The sequence below is a fragment of the Phalangium opilio genome, unplaced genomic scaffold, assembly GCF_054372755.1.
Source record: "Phalangium opilio isolate 3A_F unplaced genomic scaffold, DU_Popi_V2 ptg000013l_1, whole genome shotgun sequence".
NCBI classification, from domain to species: domain Eukaryota; kingdom Metazoa; phylum Arthropoda; class Arachnida; order Opiliones; family Phalangiidae; genus Phalangium; species Phalangium opilio.
This window is the reverse complement of record NW_028324148.1, coordinates 1,603,629-1,622,317: the sequence shown is the minus strand read 5'-3', so window position 1 is coordinate 1,622,317 and position 18,689 is coordinate 1,603,629. Positions and strand designations below refer to the sequence as shown.

General features: G+C 43.9%; 20 non-coding genes across 20 annotated transcripts; all 20 read right to left on the bottom strand.

The window, feature by feature from the left end:
• Positions 1 to 283: 283 nt before the first annotated feature.
• On the bottom strand, positions 284 to 356 carry TRNAV-UAC (transfer RNA valine (anticodon UAC)). The gene has a single exon. It is a non-coding gene; the product is annotated as a tRNA-Val (tRNA).
• A 609-nt stretch (positions 357 to 965) lies between these two features.
• Positions 966 to 1,038, bottom strand: TRNAV-UAC (transfer RNA valine (anticodon UAC)). The gene has a single exon. It is a non-coding gene; the product is annotated as a tRNA-Val (tRNA).
• Positions 1,039 to 2,191: 1,153 nt separating this feature from the next.
• TRNAV-UAC (transfer RNA valine (anticodon UAC)) lies at positions 2,192 to 2,264 on the bottom strand. Its single transcript has one exon. It is a non-coding gene; the product is annotated as a tRNA-Val (tRNA).
• A 611-nt stretch (positions 2,265 to 2,875) lies between these two features.
• TRNAV-CAC (transfer RNA valine (anticodon CAC)) lies at positions 2,876 to 2,948 on the bottom strand. Its single transcript has one exon. It is a non-coding gene; the product is annotated as a tRNA-Val (tRNA).
• A 62-nt stretch (positions 2,949 to 3,010) lies between these two features.
• TRNAV-AAC (transfer RNA valine (anticodon AAC)) lies at positions 3,011 to 3,083 on the bottom strand. Its single transcript has one exon. It is a non-coding gene; the product is annotated as a tRNA-Val (tRNA).
• Positions 3,084 to 3,284: 201 nt separating this feature from the next.
• TRNAV-UAC (transfer RNA valine (anticodon UAC)) lies at positions 3,285 to 3,357 on the bottom strand. The gene has a single exon. It is a non-coding gene; the product is annotated as a tRNA-Val (tRNA).
• Positions 3,358 to 4,103: 746 nt separating this feature from the next.
• On the bottom strand, positions 4,104 to 4,176 carry TRNAV-UAC (transfer RNA valine (anticodon UAC)). Its single transcript has one exon. It is a non-coding gene; the product is annotated as a tRNA-Val (tRNA).
• Positions 4,177 to 4,513: 337 nt separating this feature from the next.
• Positions 4,514 to 4,586, bottom strand: TRNAV-UAC (transfer RNA valine (anticodon UAC)). Its single transcript has one exon. It is a non-coding gene; the product is annotated as a tRNA-Val (tRNA).
• Positions 4,587 to 8,323: 3,737 nt separating this feature from the next.
• TRNAV-UAC (transfer RNA valine (anticodon UAC)) lies at positions 8,324 to 8,396 on the bottom strand. The gene has a single exon. It is a non-coding gene; the product is annotated as a tRNA-Val (tRNA).
• A 336-nt stretch (positions 8,397 to 8,732) lies between these two features.
• On the bottom strand, positions 8,733 to 8,805 carry TRNAV-UAC (transfer RNA valine (anticodon UAC)). Its single transcript has one exon. It is a non-coding gene; the product is annotated as a tRNA-Val (tRNA).
• A 337-nt stretch (positions 8,806 to 9,142) lies between these two features.
• On the bottom strand, positions 9,143 to 9,215 carry TRNAV-UAC (transfer RNA valine (anticodon UAC)). Its single transcript has one exon. It is a non-coding gene; the product is annotated as a tRNA-Val (tRNA).
• A 1,425-nt stretch (positions 9,216 to 10,640) lies between these two features.
• Positions 10,641 to 10,713, bottom strand: TRNAV-UAC (transfer RNA valine (anticodon UAC)). The gene has a single exon. It is a non-coding gene; the product is annotated as a tRNA-Val (tRNA).
• Positions 10,714 to 10,777: 64 nt separating this feature from the next.
• TRNAV-UAC (transfer RNA valine (anticodon UAC)) lies at positions 10,778 to 10,850 on the bottom strand. The gene has a single exon. It is a non-coding gene; the product is annotated as a tRNA-Val (tRNA).
• Positions 10,851 to 11,187: 337 nt separating this feature from the next.
• TRNAV-UAC (transfer RNA valine (anticodon UAC)) lies at positions 11,188 to 11,260 on the bottom strand. Its single transcript has one exon. It is a non-coding gene; the product is annotated as a tRNA-Val (tRNA).
• Positions 11,261 to 11,324: 64 nt separating this feature from the next.
• TRNAV-UAC (transfer RNA valine (anticodon UAC)) lies at positions 11,325 to 11,397 on the bottom strand. Its single transcript has one exon. It is a non-coding gene; the product is annotated as a tRNA-Val (tRNA).
• Positions 11,398 to 13,772: 2,375 nt separating this feature from the next.
• Positions 13,773 to 13,845, bottom strand: TRNAV-UAC (transfer RNA valine (anticodon UAC)). Its single transcript has one exon. It is a non-coding gene; the product is annotated as a tRNA-Val (tRNA).
• Positions 13,846 to 13,909: 64 nt separating this feature from the next.
• TRNAV-UAC (transfer RNA valine (anticodon UAC)) lies at positions 13,910 to 13,982 on the bottom strand. The gene has a single exon. It is a non-coding gene; the product is annotated as a tRNA-Val (tRNA).
• Positions 13,983 to 14,861: 879 nt separating this feature from the next.
• On the bottom strand, positions 14,862 to 14,934 carry TRNAV-UAC (transfer RNA valine (anticodon UAC)). Its single transcript has one exon. It is a non-coding gene; the product is annotated as a tRNA-Val (tRNA).
• A 3,055-nt stretch (positions 14,935 to 17,989) lies between these two features.
• On the bottom strand, positions 17,990 to 18,062 carry TRNAV-UAC (transfer RNA valine (anticodon UAC)). The gene has a single exon. It is a non-coding gene; the product is annotated as a tRNA-Val (tRNA).
• A 64-nt stretch (positions 18,063 to 18,126) lies between these two features.
• On the bottom strand, positions 18,127 to 18,199 carry TRNAV-UAC (transfer RNA valine (anticodon UAC)). The gene has a single exon. It is a non-coding gene; the product is annotated as a tRNA-Val (tRNA).
• Positions 18,200 to 18,689: the final 490 nt, after the last annotated feature.

Sequence of the window (18,689 nt, the reverse complement as noted above, 5' to 3'; positions counted from 1 at the left end):
TGGACAAAACATGTATCAACCAGGGCTCGAACATGGGACCTTCCGCGTGTAAAGCGGACGTGATAACCACTACACCATAAATACGTAGTAATGCTGAGTTTTCCAAGAGACCTAGCTTTTTTATGCCCAACCACGATGGACAAAATATGTATCTAACAGGGCTCGAACCTGGGACCTTCCGCGTGTAAAGCGGACGTGATAACCACTACACCATAAATACGTAGTAATGCTGAGTTTTCCAAGAGACCTAGCTTTTTTATGCCCAATCACGATGGTCAAAATATGTATCTACCTGGGCTCGAACCTGGGACCTTCCGCGTGTAAAGCGGACGTGATAACCACTACACCATAGATACGTAGTAATACTGAGTTTTCCAAGAAACCTAGCTTTTTTATGTCCTATCACGATGGTCAAAATATGTATCTACCAGGGCTCGAACCTGGGACCTTCCGCGTGTAAAGCGGTCGTGATAACCACTACACCATAAATACGTAGTAATGCTGAGTTTTCCAAGAGACCTAGCTTTTTTATGCCCAATCACGATGGACAAAATATGTATCTAACAGGGCTCGAACCTGGGACCTTGCACGGGTTAGGCGGACGTGATAACCACTACACCATAGATACGTAGTAATACTGAGTTTTCCGAGAGATCTAGCTAATTTTTATGCCCAATCACGATGGACAAAACATGTATCAACCAGGGCTCGAACATGGGACCTTCCGCGTGTAAAGCGGACGTGATAACCACTACACCATAAATACGTAGTAATGCTGAGTTTTCCAAGAGACCTAGCTTTTTTATGCCCAACCACGATGGACAAAATATGTATCTAACAGGGCTCGAACCTGGGACCTTCCGCGTGTAAAGCGGACGTGATAACCACTACACCATAAATACGTAGTAATGCTGAGTTTTCCAAGAGACCTAGCTTTTTTATGCCCAATCACGATGGTCAAAATATGTATCTACCTGGGCTCGAACCTGGGACCTTCCGCGTGTAAAGCGGACGTGATAACCACTACACCATAGATACGTAGTAATACTGAGTTTTCCAAGAAACCTAGCTTTTTTATGTCCTATCACGATGGTCAAAATATGTATCTACCAGGGCTCGAACCTGGGACCTTCCGCGTGTAAAGCGGTCGTGATAACCACTACACCATAAATACGTAGTAATGCTGAGTTTTCCAAGAGACCTAGCTTTTTTATGCCCAATCACGATGGACAAAATATGTATCTAACAGGGCTCGAACCTGGGACCTTGCACGGGTTAGGCGGACGTGATAACCACTACACCATAGATACGTAGTAATACTGAGTTTTCCGAGAGATCTAGCTAATTTTTATGCCCAATCACGATGGACAAAACATGTATCTACCAGGCCTCAAACCTGGGACCTTCCGCGTGTAAAGCGGACGTGATAACCACTACACTATAGTTACGTAGTAATACTGAGTTTTCCAAGAGACCTAGCTTTTTATGCCCAATCATGATGGACAAAACATGTATCTACCAGGCCTCAAACCTGGGACCTTCCGCGTGTAAAGCGGACGTGATAACCACTACACCATAGATACGTAGTAATACTGAGTTTTCCAAGAGACCTAGCTTTTTATGCCCAATCATGATGGACAAAATATATATCTACCAGGGCTCGAACCTGGGACCTTCCGCGTGTAAAGCGGTCGTGATAACCACTACACCATAAATACGTAGTAATGCTGAGTTTTCCAAGAGACCTAGCTTTTTTATGCCCAATCACGATGGACAAAATATGTATCTAACAGGGCTCGAACCTGGGACCTTGCACGGGTTAGGCGGACGTGATAACCACTACACCATAGATACGTAGTAATACTGAGTTTTCCGAGAGATCTAGCTAATTTTTATGCCCAATCACGATGGACAAAACATGTATCAACCAGGGCTCGAACATGGGACCTTCCGCGTGTAAAGCGGACGTGATAACCACTACACCATAAATACGTAGTAATGCTGAGTTTTCCAAGAGACCTAGCTTTTTTATGCCCAACCACGATGGACAAAATATGTATCTAACAGGGCTCGAACCTGGGACCTTCCGCGTGTAAAGCGGACGTGATAACCACTACACCATAAATACGTAGTAATGCTGAGTTTTCCAAGAGACCTAGCTTTTTTATGCCCAATCACGATGGTCAAAATATGTATCTACCTGGGCTCGAACCTGGGACCTTCCGCGTGTAAAGCGGACGTGATAACCACTACACCATAGATACGTAGTAATACTGAGTTTTCCAAGAAACCTAGCTTTTTTTATGTCCTATCACGATGGTCAAAATATGTATCTACCAGGGCTCGAACCTGGGACCTTCCGCGTGTAAAGCGGTCGTGATAACCACTACACCATAAATACGTAGTAATGCTGAGTTTTCCAAGAGACCTAGCTTTTTTATGCCCAATCACGATGGACAAAATATGTATCTAACAGGGCTCGAACCTGGGACCTTGCACGTGTTAGGCGGACGTGATAACCGCTACACCATATATAAGTAGTAATACTGAGTTTTCCGAGAGATCTAGCTAATTTTTATGCCCAATCACGATGGACAAAACATGTATCAACCAGGGCTCGAACATGGGACCTTCCGCGTGTAAAGCGGACGCGATAACCACTACACCATAGATACGTAGTAATGCTGAGTTTTCCAAGAGACCTAGCTTTTTTATGCCCAATCACGATGGTCAAAATATGTATCTACCTGGGCTCGAACCTGGGACCTTCCGCGTGTAAAGCGGACGTGATAGCCACTACACTAGAGCTACGTAGTAATATTGAGTTTTCCAAGAGACCTAGCTTATTTAATGTCCTATGTCGATGGTCAAAATGTGTATCTACCAGGGCTCGAACCTGGGACCTTCCGCGTGTGAAGCGGACGTGATAACCACTACAACATAGATACGTAGTAATGCTGAAATTTCCAAGAGACCTAGATTTTTATGCCCAATCACGATGGACAAAATATGTATCTAACAGGGCTCGAACCTGGGACCTTCCGCGTGTTAGGCGGACGTGATAACCACTACACCACAGATACGTAGTAATACTGAGTTTTCCGAGAGATCTAGCTTATTTTTATTCCCAATCACGATGGACAAAACATGTATCTACCAGGCCTCAAACCTGGGACCTTCCGCGTGTAAAGCGGACGTGATAACCACTACACTATAGTTACGTAGTAATACTGAGTTTTCCAAGAGACCTAGCTTTTTTATGTCCTATCACGATGGTCAAAATATGTATCTACCAGGGCTCGAACCTGGGACCTTCCGCGTGTAAAGCGGACGTGATAACCACTACACCATAAATACGTAGTAATGCTGAGTTTTCCAAGAGACCTAGCTTTTTTATGCCCAATCACGATGGACAAAATATGTATCTAACAGGGCTCGAACCTGGGACCTTCCGCGTGTAAAGCGGACGTGATAACCACTACACCATAAATACGTAGTAATGCTGAGTTTTCCAAGAGACCTAGCTTTTTTATGCCCAATCACGATGGACAAAATATGTATCTACTTGGGCTCAAACCTGGGACCTTCCGCGAGTAAAGTGGACGTGATAATCAATACACCATAGACACGTAGTAATGCTGAGTTTTCCAAGAGACCTAGCTTTTTATGCCCAATCACAATGGACAAAATATGTATCTAGCAGTGCTCGAACCTGGGACCTTCCGCGTGTTAGGCGGACGTGATAACCACTACACCACAGATACGTAGTAATACTGAGTTTTCCGAGAGATCTAGCTTATTTTTATTCCCAATCACGATGGACAAAACATGTATCTACCAGGCCTCAAACCTGGGACCTTCCGCGTGTAAAGCGGACGTGATAACCACTACACTATAGTTACGTAGTAATACTGAGTTTTCCAAGAGACCTAGCTTTTTTTATGTCCTATCACGATGGTCTAAATATGTATCTACCAGGGCTCGAACCTGGGACCTTCCGCGTGTAAAGTGCACGTGATAACCACTACACCATAGATACGTAGTAATGCTGAGTTTTCCAAGAAACCTAGCTTTTTTTATGTCCTATCACGATGGTCAAAATATGTATCTACCAGGGCTCGAACCTGGGACCTTCCGCGTGTAAAGCGGACGTGATAACCACTACACCATAAATACGTAGTAATGCTGAGTTTTCCAAGAGACCTAGCTTTTTTATGCCCAATCACGATGGACAAAATATGTATCTAACAGGGCTCGAACCTGGGACCTTGCACGGGTTAGGCGGACGTGATAACCACTACACCATAGATACGTAGTAATACTGAGTTTTCCGAGAGATCTAGCTAATTTTTATGCCCAATCACGATGGACAAAACATGTATCAACCAGGGCTCGAACATGGGACCTTCCGCGTGTAAAGCGGACGCGATAACCACTACAACATAGATACGTAGTAATACTGAGTTTTCCAAGAGACCTAGCTTTTTTATGCCCAATCACGATGGACAAAATATGTATCTACCAGGGCTCGAACCTGGGACCTTCCGCGTGTAAAGCGGACGTGATAACCACTACACCATAAATACGTAGTAATGCTGAGTTTTCCAAGAGACCTAGCTTTTTTATGCCCAATCACGATGGACAAAATATGTATCTAACAGGGCTCGAACCTGGGACCTTCCGCGTGTAAAGCGGACGTGATAACCACTACACCATAAATACGTAGTAATGCTGAGTTTTCCAAGAGACCTAGCTTTTTTATGCCCAATCACGATGGACAAAATATGTATCTAACAGGGCTCGAACCTGGGACCTTCCGCGTGTAAAGTTGACGTGATAACCACTACACCATAAATACGTAGTAATGCTGAGTTTTCCAAGAGACCTAGCTTTTTTATGCCCAATCACGATGGTCAAAATATGTATCTACCTGGGCTCGAACCTGGGACCTTCCGCGTGTAAAGCGGACGTGATAACCACTACACCATAAATACGTAGTAATGCTGAGTTTTCCAAGAGACCTAGCTTTTTTATGCCCAATCACGATGGACAAAATATTTATCTAACAGGGCTCGAACCTGGGACCTTCCGCGTGTAAAGCGGACGTGATAACCACTACACCATAAATACGTAGTAATGCTGAGTTTTCCAAGAGACCTAGCTTTTTTATGCCCAATCACGATGGACAAAATATGTATCTAACAGGGCTCGAACCTGGGACCTTCCGCGTGTAAAGTTGACGTGATAACCACTACACCATAAATACGTAGTAATGCTGAGTTTTCCAAGAGACCTAGCTTTTTTATGCCCAATCACGATGGTCAAAATATGTATCTACCTGGGCTCGAACCTGGGACCTTCCGCGTGTAAAGCGGACGTGATAACCACTACACCATAAATACGTAGTAATGCTGAGTTTTCCAAGAGACCTAGCTTTTTTATGCCCAATCACGATGGACAAAATATGTATCTAACAGGGCTCGAACCTGGGACCTTCCGCGTGTAAAGCGGACGTGATAACCACTACACCATAAATACGTAGTAATGCTGAGTTTTCCAAGAGACCTAGCTTTTTTATGCCCAATCACGATGGACAAAATATGTATCTAACAGGGCTCGAACCTGGGACCTTCCGCGTGTAAAGTTGACGTGATAACCACTACACCATAAATACGTAGTAATGCTGAGTTTTCCAAGAGACCTAGCTTTTTTATGCCCAATCACGATGGTCAAAATATGTATCTACCTGGGCTCGAACCTGGGACCTTCCGCGTGTAAAGCGGACGTGATAACCACTACACCATAAATACGTAGTAATGCTGAGTTTTCCAAGAGACCTAGCTTTTTTATGCCCAATCACGATGGACAAAATATGTATCTAACAGGGCTCGAACCTGGGACCTTCCGCGTGTAAAGCGGACGTGATAACCACTACACCATAAATACGTAGTAATGCTGAGTTTTCCAAGAGACCTAGCTTTTTTATGCCCAATCACGATGGACAAAATATGTATCTAACAGGGCTCGAACCTGGGACCTTCCGCGTGTAAAGTTGACGTGATAACCACTACACCATAAATACGTAGTAATGCTGAGTTTTCCAAGAGACCTAGCTTTTTTATGCCCAATCACGATGGTCAAAATATGTATCTACCTGGGCTCGAACCTGGGACCTTCCGCGTGTAAAGCGGACGTGATAACCACTACACCATAAATACGTAGTAATGCTGAGTTTTCCAAGAGACCTAGCTTTTTTATGCCCAATCACGATGGACAAAATATTTATCTAACAGGGCTCGAACCTGGGACCTTCCGCGTGTAAAGCGGACGTGATAACCACTACACCATAAATACGTAGTAATGCTGAGTTTTCCAAGAGACCTAGCTTTTTTATGCCCAATCACGATGGACAAAATATGTATCTAACAGGGCTCGAACCTGGGACCTTCCGCGTGTAAAGTTGACGTGATAACCACTACACCATAAATACGTAGTAATGCTGAGTTTTCCAAGAGACCTAGCTTTTTTATGCCCAATCACGATGGTCAAAATATGTATCTACCTGGGCTCGAACCTGGGACCTTCCGCGTGTAAAGCGGACGTGATAACCACTACACCATAAATACGTAGTAATGCTGAGTTTTCCAAGAGACCTAGCTTTTTTATGCCCAATCACGATGGACAAAATATGTATCTAACAGGGCTCGAACCTGGGACCTTCCGCGTGTAAAGCGGACGTGATAACCACTACACCATAAATACGTAGTAATGCTGAGTTTTCCAAGAGACCTAGCTTTTTTATGCCCAATCACGATGGACAAAATATGTATCTAACAGGGCTCGAACCTGGGACCTTCCGCGTGTAAAGTTGACGTGATAACCACTACACCATAAATACGTAGTAATGCTGAGTTTTCCAAGAGACCTAGCTTTTTTATGCCCAATCACGATGGTCAAAATATGTATCTACCTGGGCTCGAACCTGGGACCTTCCGCGTGTAAAGCGGACGTGATAACCACTACACCATAAATACGTAGTAATGCTGAGTTTTCCAAGAGACCTAGCTTTTTTATGCCCAATCACGATGGACAAAATATGTATCTAACAGGGCTCGAACCTGGGACCTTCCGCGTGTAAAGCGGACGTGATAACCACTACACCATAAATACGTAGTAATGCTGAGTTTTCCAAGAGACCTAGCTTTTTTATGCCCAATCACGATGGACAAAATATGTATCTAACAGGGCTCGAACCTGGGACCTTCCGCGTGTAAAGTTGACGTGATAACCACTACACCATAAATACGTAGTAATGCTGAGTTTTCCAAGAGACCTAGCTTTTTTATGCCCAATCACGATGGTCAAAATATGTATCTACCTGGGCTCGAACCTGGGACCTTCCGCGTGTAAAGCGGACGTGATAACCACTACACCATAAATACGTAGTAATGCTGAGTTTTCCAAGAGACCTAGCTTTTTTATGCCCAATCACGATGGACAAAATATTTATCTAACAGGGCTCGAACCTGGGACCTTCCGCGTGTAAAGCGGACGTGATAACCACTACACCATAAATACGTAGTAATGCTGAGTTTTCCAAGAGACCTAGCTTTTTTATGCCCAATCACGATGGACAAAATATGTATCTAACAGGGCTCGAACCTGGGACCTTCCGCGTGTAAAGTTGACGTGATAACCACTACACCATAAATACGTAGTAATGCTGAGTTTTCCAAGAGACCTAGCTTTTTTATGCCCAATCACGATGGTCAAAATATGTATCTACCTGGGCTCGAACCTGGGACCTTCCGCGTGTAAAGCGGACGTGATAACCACTACACCATAAATACGTAGTAATGCTGAGTTTTCCAAGAGACCTAGCTTTTTTATGCCCAATCACGATGGACAAAATATGTATCTAACAGGGCTCGAACCTGGGACCTTCCGCGTGTAAAGCGGACGTGATAACCACTACACCATAAATACGTAGTAATGCTGAGTTTTCCAAGAGACCTAGCTTTTTTATGCCCAATCACGATGGACAAAATATGTATCTAACAGGGCTCGAACCTGGGACCTTCCGCGTGTAAAGCGGACGTGATAACCACTACACCATAAATACGTAGTAATGCTGAGTTTTCCGAGAGATCTAGCTAATTTTTATGCCCAATCACGATGGACAAAACATGTATCAACCAGGGCTCGAACATGGGACCTTCCGCGTGTAAAGCGGACGCGATAACCACTACACCATAGATACGTAGTAATACTGAGTTTTCCAAGAGACCTAGCTTTTTTATGTCCTATCACGATGGTCTAAATATGTATCTACCAGGGCTTGAACCTGGGACCTTCCGCGTGTAAAGCGGACGTGATAACCACTACACCATAAATACGTAGTAATGCTGAGTTTTCCAAGAGACCTAGCTTTTTTATGCCCAATCACGATGGACAAAATATGTATCTACTTGGGCTCAAACTGGGACCTTCCGCGACTAAAGTGGACGTGATAACCACTACACCACAGATACGTAGTAATACTGAGTTTTCCGAGAGATCTAGCTTATTTTTATTCCCAATCACGATGGACAAAACATGTATCTACCAGGCCTCAAACCTGGGACCTTCCGCGTGTAAAGCGGACGCGATAACCACTACACCATAGATACGTAGTAATACTGAGTTTTCCAAGAGACCTAGCTTTTTTATGTCCTATCACGATGGTCTAAATATGTATCTACCAGGGCTTGAACCTGGGACCTTCCGCGTGTAAAGCGGACGTGATAACCACTACACCATAAATACGTAGTAATGCTGAGTTTTCCAAGAGACCTAGCTTTTTTATGCCCAATCACGATGGACAAAATATGTATCTACTTGGGCTCAAACTGGGACCTTCCGCGAGTAAAGTGGACGTGATAACCACTACACCACAGATACGTAGTAATACTGAGTTTTCCGAGAGATCTAGCTTATTTTTATTCCCAATCACGATGGACAAAACATGTATCTACCAGGCCTCAAACCTGGGACCTTCCGCGTGTAAAGCGGACGTGATAACCACTACACTATAGTTACGTAGTAATACTGAGTTTTCCAAGAGACCTAGCTTTTTTTATGTCCTATCACGATGGTCTAAATATGTATCTACCAGGGCTCGAACCTGGGACCTTCCGCGTGTAAAGCGGACGTGATAACCACTACACCATAAACACGTAGTAATGCTGAGTTTTCCAAGAGACCTAGCTTTTTTTTATGCCCAATCACGATGGACAAAATATGTATCTAACAGGGCTCGAACCTGGGACCTTCCGCGTGTAAAGTTGACGTGATAACCACTACACCATAAATACGTAGTAATGCTGAGTTTTCCAAGAGACCTAGCTTTTTTATGCCCAATCACGATGGTCAAAATATTTATCTACCTGGGCTCGAACCTGGGACCTTCCGCGTGTAAAGCGGACGTGATAACCACTACACCATAAATACGTAGTAATGCTGAGTTTTCCAAGAGACCTAGCTTTTTTATGCCCAATCACGATGGACAAAATATGTATCTAACAGGGCTCGAACCTGGGACCTTCCGCGTGTAAAGCGGACGTGATAACCACTACACCATAAATACGTTGTAATGCTGAGTTTTCCAAGAGACCTAGCTTTTTTATGCCCAATCACGATGGACAAAATATGTATCTAACAGGGCTCGAACCTGGGACCTTCCGCGTGTAAAGCGGACGTGATAACCACTACACCATAAATACGTAGTAATGCTGAGTTTTCCAAGAGACCTAGCTTTTTTATGCCCAATCACGATGGACAAAATATGTATCTAACAGGGCTCGAACCTGGGACCTTCCGCGTGTAAAGTTGACGTGATAACCACTACACCATAAATACGTAGTAATGCTGAGTTTTCCAAGAGACCTAGCTTTTTTATGCCCAATCACGATGGTCAAAATATGTATCTACCTGGGCTCGAACCTGGGACCTTCCGCGTGTAAAGCGGACGTGATAACCACTACACCATAAATACGTAGTAATGCTGAGTTTTCCAAGAGACCTAGCTTTTTTATGCCCAATCACGATGGACAAAATATGTATCTAACAGGGCTCGAACCTGGGACCTTCCGCGTGTAAAGCGGACGTGATAACCACTACACCATAAATACGTAGTAATGCTGAGTTTTCCAAGAGACCTAGCTTTTTTATGCCCAATCACGATGGACAAAATATGTATCTAACAGGGCTCGAACCTGGGAACTTCCGCGTGTAAAGTTGACGTGATAACCACTACACCATAAATACGTAGTAATGCTGAGTTTTCCAAGAGACCTAGCTTTTTTATGCCCAATCACGATGGTCAAAATATGTATCTACCTGGGCTCGAACCTGGGACCTTCCGCGTGTAAAGCGGACGTGATAACCACTACACCATAAATACGTAGTAATGCTGAGTTTTCCAAGAGACCTAGCTTTTTTATGCCCAATCACGATGGACAAAATATTTATCTAACAGGGCTCGAACCTGGGACCTTCCGCGTGTAAAGCGGACGTGATAACCACTACACCATAAATACGTAGTAATGCTGAGTTTTCCAAGAGACCTAGCTTTTTTATGCCCAATCACGATGGTCAAAATATGTATCTACCTGGGCTCGAACCTGGGACCTTCCGCGTGTAAAGCGGACGTGATAACCACTACACCATAGATACGTAGTAATACTGAGTTTTCCAAGAAACCTAGCTTTTTTTATGTCCTATCACGATGGTCAAAATATGTATCTACCAGGGCTCGAACCTGGGACCTTCCGCTTGTAAAGCGGACGTGATAACCACTACACCATAAATACGTAGTAATGCTGAGTTTTCCAAGAGACCTAGCTTTTTTATGCCCAATCACGATGGACAAAATATGTATCTAACAGGGCTCGAACCTGGGACCTTGCACGGGTTAGGCGGACGTGATAACCACTACACCATAGATACGTAGTAATACTGAGTTTTCCGAGAGATCTAGCTAATTTTTATGCCCAATCACGATGGACAAAACATGTATCAACCAGGGCTCGAACATGGGACCTTCCGCGTGTAAAGCGGACGCGATAACCACTACACCATAGATACGTAGTAATGCTGAGTTTTCCAAGAGACCTAGCTTTTTTATGCCCAATCACGATGGTCAAAATATGTATCTACCTGGGCTCGAACCTGGGACCTTCCGCGTGTAAAGCGGACGTGATAACCACTACACCATAGATACGTAGTAATACTGAGTTTTCCAAGAAACCTAGCTTTTTTTATGTCCTATCACGATGGTCAAAATATGTATCTACCAGGGCTCGAACCTGGGACCTTCCGCGTGTAAAGCGGACGTGATAACCACTACACCATAAATACGTAGTAATGCTGAGTTTTCCAAGAGACCTAGCTTTTTTATGCCCAATCACGATGGACAAAATATGTATCTAACAGGGCTCGAACCTGGGACCTTCCGCGTGTAAAGCGGACGTGATAACCACTACACCATAAATACGTAGTAATGCTGAGTTTTCCAAGAGACCTAGCTTTTTTATGCCCAATCACGATGGACAAAATATGTATCTAACAGGGCTCGAACCTGGGACCTTCCGCGTGTAAAGCGGACGTGATAACCACTACACCATAAATACGTAGTAATGCTGAGTTTTCCAAGAGACCTAGCTTTTTTATGCCCAATCACGATGGACAAAATATGTATCTAACAGGGCTCGAACCTGGGACCTTCCGCGTGTAAAGTTGACGTGATAACCACTACACCATAAATACGTAGTAATGCTGAGTTTTCCAAGAGACCTAGCTTTTTTATGCCCAATCACGATGGTGAAAATATGTATCTACCTGGGCTCGAACCTGGGACCTTCCGCGTGTAAAGCGGACGTGATAACCACTACACCATAAATACGTAGTAATGCTGAGTTTTCCAAGAGACCTAGCTTTTTTATGCCCAATCACGATGGACAAAATATGTATCTAACAGGGCTCGAACCTGGGACCTTCCGCGTGTAAAGCGGACGTGATAACCACTACACCATAAATACGTAGTAATGCTGAGTTTTCCAAGAGACCTAGCTTTTTTATGCCCAATCACGATGGACAAAATATGTATCTAACAGGGCTCGAACCTGGGACCTTCCGCGTGTAAAGTTGACGTGATAACCACTACACCATAAATACGTAGTAATGCTGAGTTTTCCAAGAGACCTAGCTTTTTTATGCCCAATCACGATGGTCAAAATATGTATCTACCTGGGCTCGAACCTGGGACCTTCCGCGTGTAAAGCGGACGTGATAACCACTACACCATAAATACGTAGTAATGCTGAGTTTTCCAAGAGACCTAGCTTTTTTATGCCCAATCACGATGGACAAAATATTTATCTAACAGGGCTCGAACCTGGGACCTTCCGCGTGTAAAGCGGACGTGATAACCACTACACCATAAATACGTAGTAATGCTGAGTTTTCCAAGAGACCTAGCTTTTTTATGCCCAATCACGATGGACAAAATATGTATCTAACAGGGCTCGAACCTGGGACCTTCCGCGTGTAAAGTTGACGTGATAACCACTACACCATAAATACGTAGTAATGCTGAGTTTTCCAAGAGACCTAGCTTTTTTATGCCCAATCACGATGGTCAAAATATGTATCTACCTGGGCTCGAACCTGGGACCTTCCGCGTGTAAAGCGGACGTGATAACCACTACACCATAAATACGTAGTAATGCTGAGTTTTCCAAGAGACCTAGCTTTTTTATGCCCAATCACGATGGACAAAATATGTATCTAACAGGGCTCGAACCTGGGACCTTCCGCGTGTAAAGCGGACGTGATAACCACTACACCATAAATACGTAGTAATGCTGAGTTTTCCAAGAGACCTAGCTTTTTTATGCCCAATCACGATGGACAAAATATGTATCTAACAGGGCTCGAACCTGGGACCTTCCGCGTGTAAAGTTGACGTGATAACCACTACACCATAAATACGTAGTAATGCTGAGTTTTCCAAGAGACCTAGCTTTTTTATGCCCAATCACGATGGTCAAAATATGTATCTACCTGGGCTCGAACCTGGGACCTTCCGCGTGTAAAGCGGACGTGATAACCACTACACCATAAATACGTAGTAATGCTGAGTTTTCCAAGAGACCTAGCTTTTTTATGCCCAATCACGATGGACAAAATATGTATCTAACAGGGCTCGAACCTGGGACCTTCCGCGTGTAAAGCGGACGTGATAACCACTACACCATAAATACGTAGTAATGCTGAGTTTTCCAAGAGACCTAGCTTTTTTATGCCCAATCACGATGGACAAAATATGTATCTAACAGGGCTCGAACCTGGGACCTTCCGCGTGTAAAGTTGACGTGATAACCACTACACCATAAATACGTAGTAATGCTGAGTTTTCCAAGAGACCTAGCTTTTTTATGCCCAATCACGATGGTCAAAATATGTATCTACCTGGGCTCGAACCTGGGACCTTCCGCGTGTAAAGCGGACGTGATAACCACTACACCATAAATACGTAGTAATGCTGAGTTTTCCAAGAGACCTAGCTTTTTTATGCCCAATCACGATGGACAAAATATGTATCTAACAGGGCTCGAACCTGGGACCTTCCGCGTGTAAAGCGGACGTGATAACCACTACACCATAAATACGTAGTAATGCTGAGTTTTCCAAGAGACCTAGCTTTTTTATGCCCAATCACGATGGACAAAATATGTATCTAACAGGGCTCGAACCTGGGACCTTCCGCGTGTAAAGCGGACGTGATAACCACTACACCATAGATACGTAGTAATACTGAGTTTTCCAAGAAACCTAGCTTTTTTTATGTCCTATCACGATGGTCAAAATATGTATCTACCAGGGCTCGAACCTGGGACCTTCCGCGTGTAAAGCGGACGTGATAACCACTACACCATAAATACGTAGTAATGCTGAGTTTTCCAAGAGACCTAGCTTTTTTATGCCCAATCACGATGGACAAAATATGTATCTAACAGGGCTCGAACCTGGGACCTTCCGCGTGTAAAGCGGACGTGATAACCACTACACCATAAATACGTAGTAATGCTGAGTTTTCCAAGAGACCTAGCTTTTTTATGCCCAATCACGATGGACAAAATATGTATCTAACAGGGCTCGAACCTGGGACCTTCCGCGTGTAAAGCGGACGTGATAACCACTACACCATAAATACGTAGTAATGCTGAGTTTTCCAAGAGACCTAGCTTTTTTATGCCCAATCACGATGGACAAAATATGTATCTAACAGGGCTCGAACCTGGGACCTTCCGCCTGTAAAGTTGACGTGATAACCACTACACCATAAATACGTAGTAATGCTGAGTTTTCCAAGAGACCTAGCTTTTTTATGCCCAATCACGATGGTGAAAATATGTATCTACCTGGGCTCGAACCTGGGACCTTCCGCGTGTAAAGCGGACGTGATAACCACTACACCATAAATACGTAGTAATGCTGAGTTTTCCAAGAGACCTAGCTTTTTTATGCCCAATCACGATGGACAAAATATGTATCTAACAGGGCTCGAACCTGGGACCTTCCGCGTGTAAAGCGGACGTGATAACCACTACACCATAAATACGTAGTAATGCTGAGTTTTCCAAGAGACCTAGCTTTTTTATGCCCAATCACGATGGACAAAATATGTATCTAACAGGGCTCGAACCTGGGACCTTCCGCGTGTAAAGTTGACGTGATAACCACTACACCATAAATACGTAGTAATGCTGAGTTTTCCAAGAGACCTAGCTTTTTTATGCCCAATCACGATGGTCAAAATATGTATCTACCTGGGCTCGAACCTGGGACCTTCCGCGTGTAAGGCGGACGTGATAACCACTACACCATAAATACGTAGTAATGCTGAGTTTTCCAAGAGACCTAGCTTTTTTATGCCCAATCACGATGGACAAAATATGTATCTAACAGGGCTCGAACCTGGGACCTTCCGCGTGTAAAGTTGACGTGATAACCACTACACCATAAATACGTAGTAATGCTGAGTTTTCCAAGAGACCTAGCTTTTTTATGCCCAATCACGATGGTCAAAATATGTATCTACCTGGGCTCGAACCTGGGACCTTCCGCGTGTAAAGCGGACGTGATAACCACTACACCATAAATACGTAGTAATGCTGAGTTTTCCAAGAGACCTAGCTTTTTTATGCCCAATCACGATGGACAAAATATGTATCTAACAGGGCTCGAACCTGGGACCTTCCGCGTGTAAAGTTGACGTGATAACCACTACACCATAAATACGTAGTAATGCTGAGTTTTCCAAGAGACCTAGCTTTTTTATGCCCAATCACGATGGTCAAAATATGTATCTACCTGGGCTCGAACCTGGGACCTTCCGCGTGTAAAGCGGACGTGATAACCACTACACCATAAATACGTAGTAATGCTGAGTTTTCCAAGAGACCTAGCTTTTTTATGCCCAATCACGATGGACAAAATATTTATCTAACAGGGCTCGAACCTGGGACCTTCCGCGTGTAAAGTTGACGTGATAACCACTACACCATAAATACGTAGTAATGCTGAGTTTTCCAAGAGACCTAGCTTTTTTATGCCCAATCACGATGGTGAAAATATGTATCTACCTGGGCTCGAACCTGGGACCTTCCGCGTGTAAAGCGGACGTGATAACCACTACACCATAAATACGTAGTAATGCTGAGTTTTCCAAGAGACCTAGCTTTTTTATGCCCAATCACGATGGACAAAATATGTATCTAACAGGGCTCGAACCTGGGACCTTCCGCGTGTAAAGCGGACGTGATAACCACTACACCATAAATACGTAGTAATGCTGAGTTTTCCAAGAGACCTAGCTTTTTTATGCCCAATCACGATGGACAAAATATGTATCTAACAGGGCTCGAACCTGGGACCTTCCGCGTGTAAAGCGGACGTGATAACCACTACACCATAAATACGTAGTAATGCTGAGTTTTCCAAGAGACCTAGCTTTTTTATGCCCAATCACGATGGACAAAATATGTATCTAACAGGGCTCGAACCTGGGACCTTCCGCGTGTAAAGTTGACGTGATAACCACTACACCATAAATACGTAGTAATGCTGAGTTTTCCAAGAGACCTAGCTTTTTTATGCCCAATCACGATGGTGAAAATATGTATCTACCTGGGCTCGAACCTGGGACCTTCCGCGTGTAAAGCGGACGTGATAACCACTACACCATAAATACGTAGTAATGCTGAGTTTTCCAAGAGACCTAGCTTTTTTATGCCCAATCACGATGGACAAAATATGTATCTAACAGGGCTCGAACCTGGGACCTTCCGCGTGTAAAGCGGACGTGATAACCACTACACCATAAATACGTAGTAATGCTGAGTTTTCCAAGAGACCTAGCTTTTTTATGCCCAATCACGATGGACAAAATATGTATCTACCTGGGCTCGAACCTGGGACCTTCCGCGTTTAAAGCGGACGTGATAACCACTACACCATAAATACGTAGTAATGCTGAGTTTTCCAAGAGACCTAGCTTTTTTATGCCCAATCACGATGGACAAAATATTTATCTAACAGGGCTCGAACCTGGGACCTTCCGCGTGTAAAGCGGACGTGATAACCACTACACCATAAATACGTAGTAATGCTGAGTTTTCCAAGAGACCTAGCTTTTTTATGCCCAATCACGATGGACAAAATATGTATCTAACAGGGCTCGAACCTGGGACCTTCCGCGTGTAAAGTTGACGTGATAACCACTACACCATAAATACGTAGTAATGCTGAGTTTTCCAAGAGACCTAGCTTTTTTATGCCCAATCACGATGGTCAAAATATGTATCTACCTGGGCTCGAACCTGGGACCTTCCGCGTGTAAAGCGGACGTGATAACCACTACACCATAAATACGTAGTAATGCTGAGTTTTCCAAGAGACCTAGCTTTTTTATGCCCAATCACGATGGACAAAATATGTATCTAACAGGGCTCGAACCTGGGACCTTCCGCGTGTAAAGCGGACGTGATAACCACTACACCATAAATACGTAGTAATGCTGAGTTTTCCAAGAGACCTAGCTTTTTTATGCCCAATCACGATGGACAAAATATGTATCTAACAGGGCTCGAACCTGGGACCTTCCGCGTGTAAAGTTGACGTGATAACCACTACACCATAAATACGTAGTAATGCTGAGTTTTCCAAGAGACCTAGCTTTTTTATGCCCAATCACGATGGTCAAAATATGTATCTACCTGGGCTCGAACCTGGGACCTTCCGCGTGTAAAGCGGACGTGATAACCACTACACCATAAATACGTAGTAGTGCTGAGTTTTCCAAGAGACCTAGCTTTTTTATGCCCAATCACGATGGACAAAATATGTATCTAACAGGGCTCGAACCTGGGACCTTCCGCGTGTAAAGCGGACGTGATAACCACTACACCATAAATACGTAGTAATGCTGAGTTTTCCAAGAGACCTAGCTTTTTTATGCCCAATCACGATGGACAAAATATGTATCTAACAGGGCTCGAACCTGGGACCTTCCGCGTGTAAAGTTGACGTGATAACCACTACACCATAAATACGTAGTAATGCTGAGTTTTCCAAGAGACCTAGCTTTTTTATGCCCAATCACGATGGTCAAAATATGTATCTACCTGGGCTCGAACCTGGGACCTTCCGCGTGTAAAGCGGACGTGATAACCACTACACCATAAATACGTAGTAATGCTGAGTTTTCCAAGAGACCTAGCTTTTTTATGCCCAATCACGATGGACAAAATATGTATCTAACAGGGCTCGAACCTGGGACCTTCCGCGTGTAAAGCGGACGTGATAACCACTACACCATAAATACGTAGTAATGCTGAGTTTTCCAAGAGACCTAGCTTTTTTATGCCCAATCACGATGGACAAAATATGTATCTAACAGGGCTCGAACCTGGGACCTTCCGCGTGTAAAGCGGACGTGATAACCACTACACCATAGATACGTAGTAATACTGAGTTTTCCAAGAAACCTAGCTTTTTTTATGTCCTATCACGATGGTCAAAATATGTATCTACCAGGGCTCGAACCTGGGACCTTCCGCGTGTAAAGCGGACGTGATAACCACTACACCATAAATACGTAGTAATGCTGAGTTTTCCAAGAGACCTAGCTTTTTTATGCCCAATCACGATGGACAAAATATGTATCTAACAGGGCTCGAACCTGGGACCTTCCGCGTGTAAAGCGGACGTGATAACCACTACACCATAAATACGTAGTAATGCTGAGTTTTCCAAGAGACCTAGCTTTTTTATGCCCAATCACGATGGACAAAATATGTATCTAACAGGGCTCGAACCTGGGACCTTCCGCGTGTAAAGCGGACGTGATAACCACTACACCATAAATACGTAGTAATGCTGAGTTTTCCAAGAGACCTAGCTTTTTTATGCCCAATCACGATGGACAAAATATGTATCTAACAGGGCTCGAACCTGGGACCTTCCGCGTGTAAAGTTGACGTGATAACCACTACACCATAAATACGTAGTAATGCTGAGTTTTCCAAGAGACCTAGCTTTTTTATGCCCAATCACGATGGTGAAAATATGTATCTACCTGGGCTCGA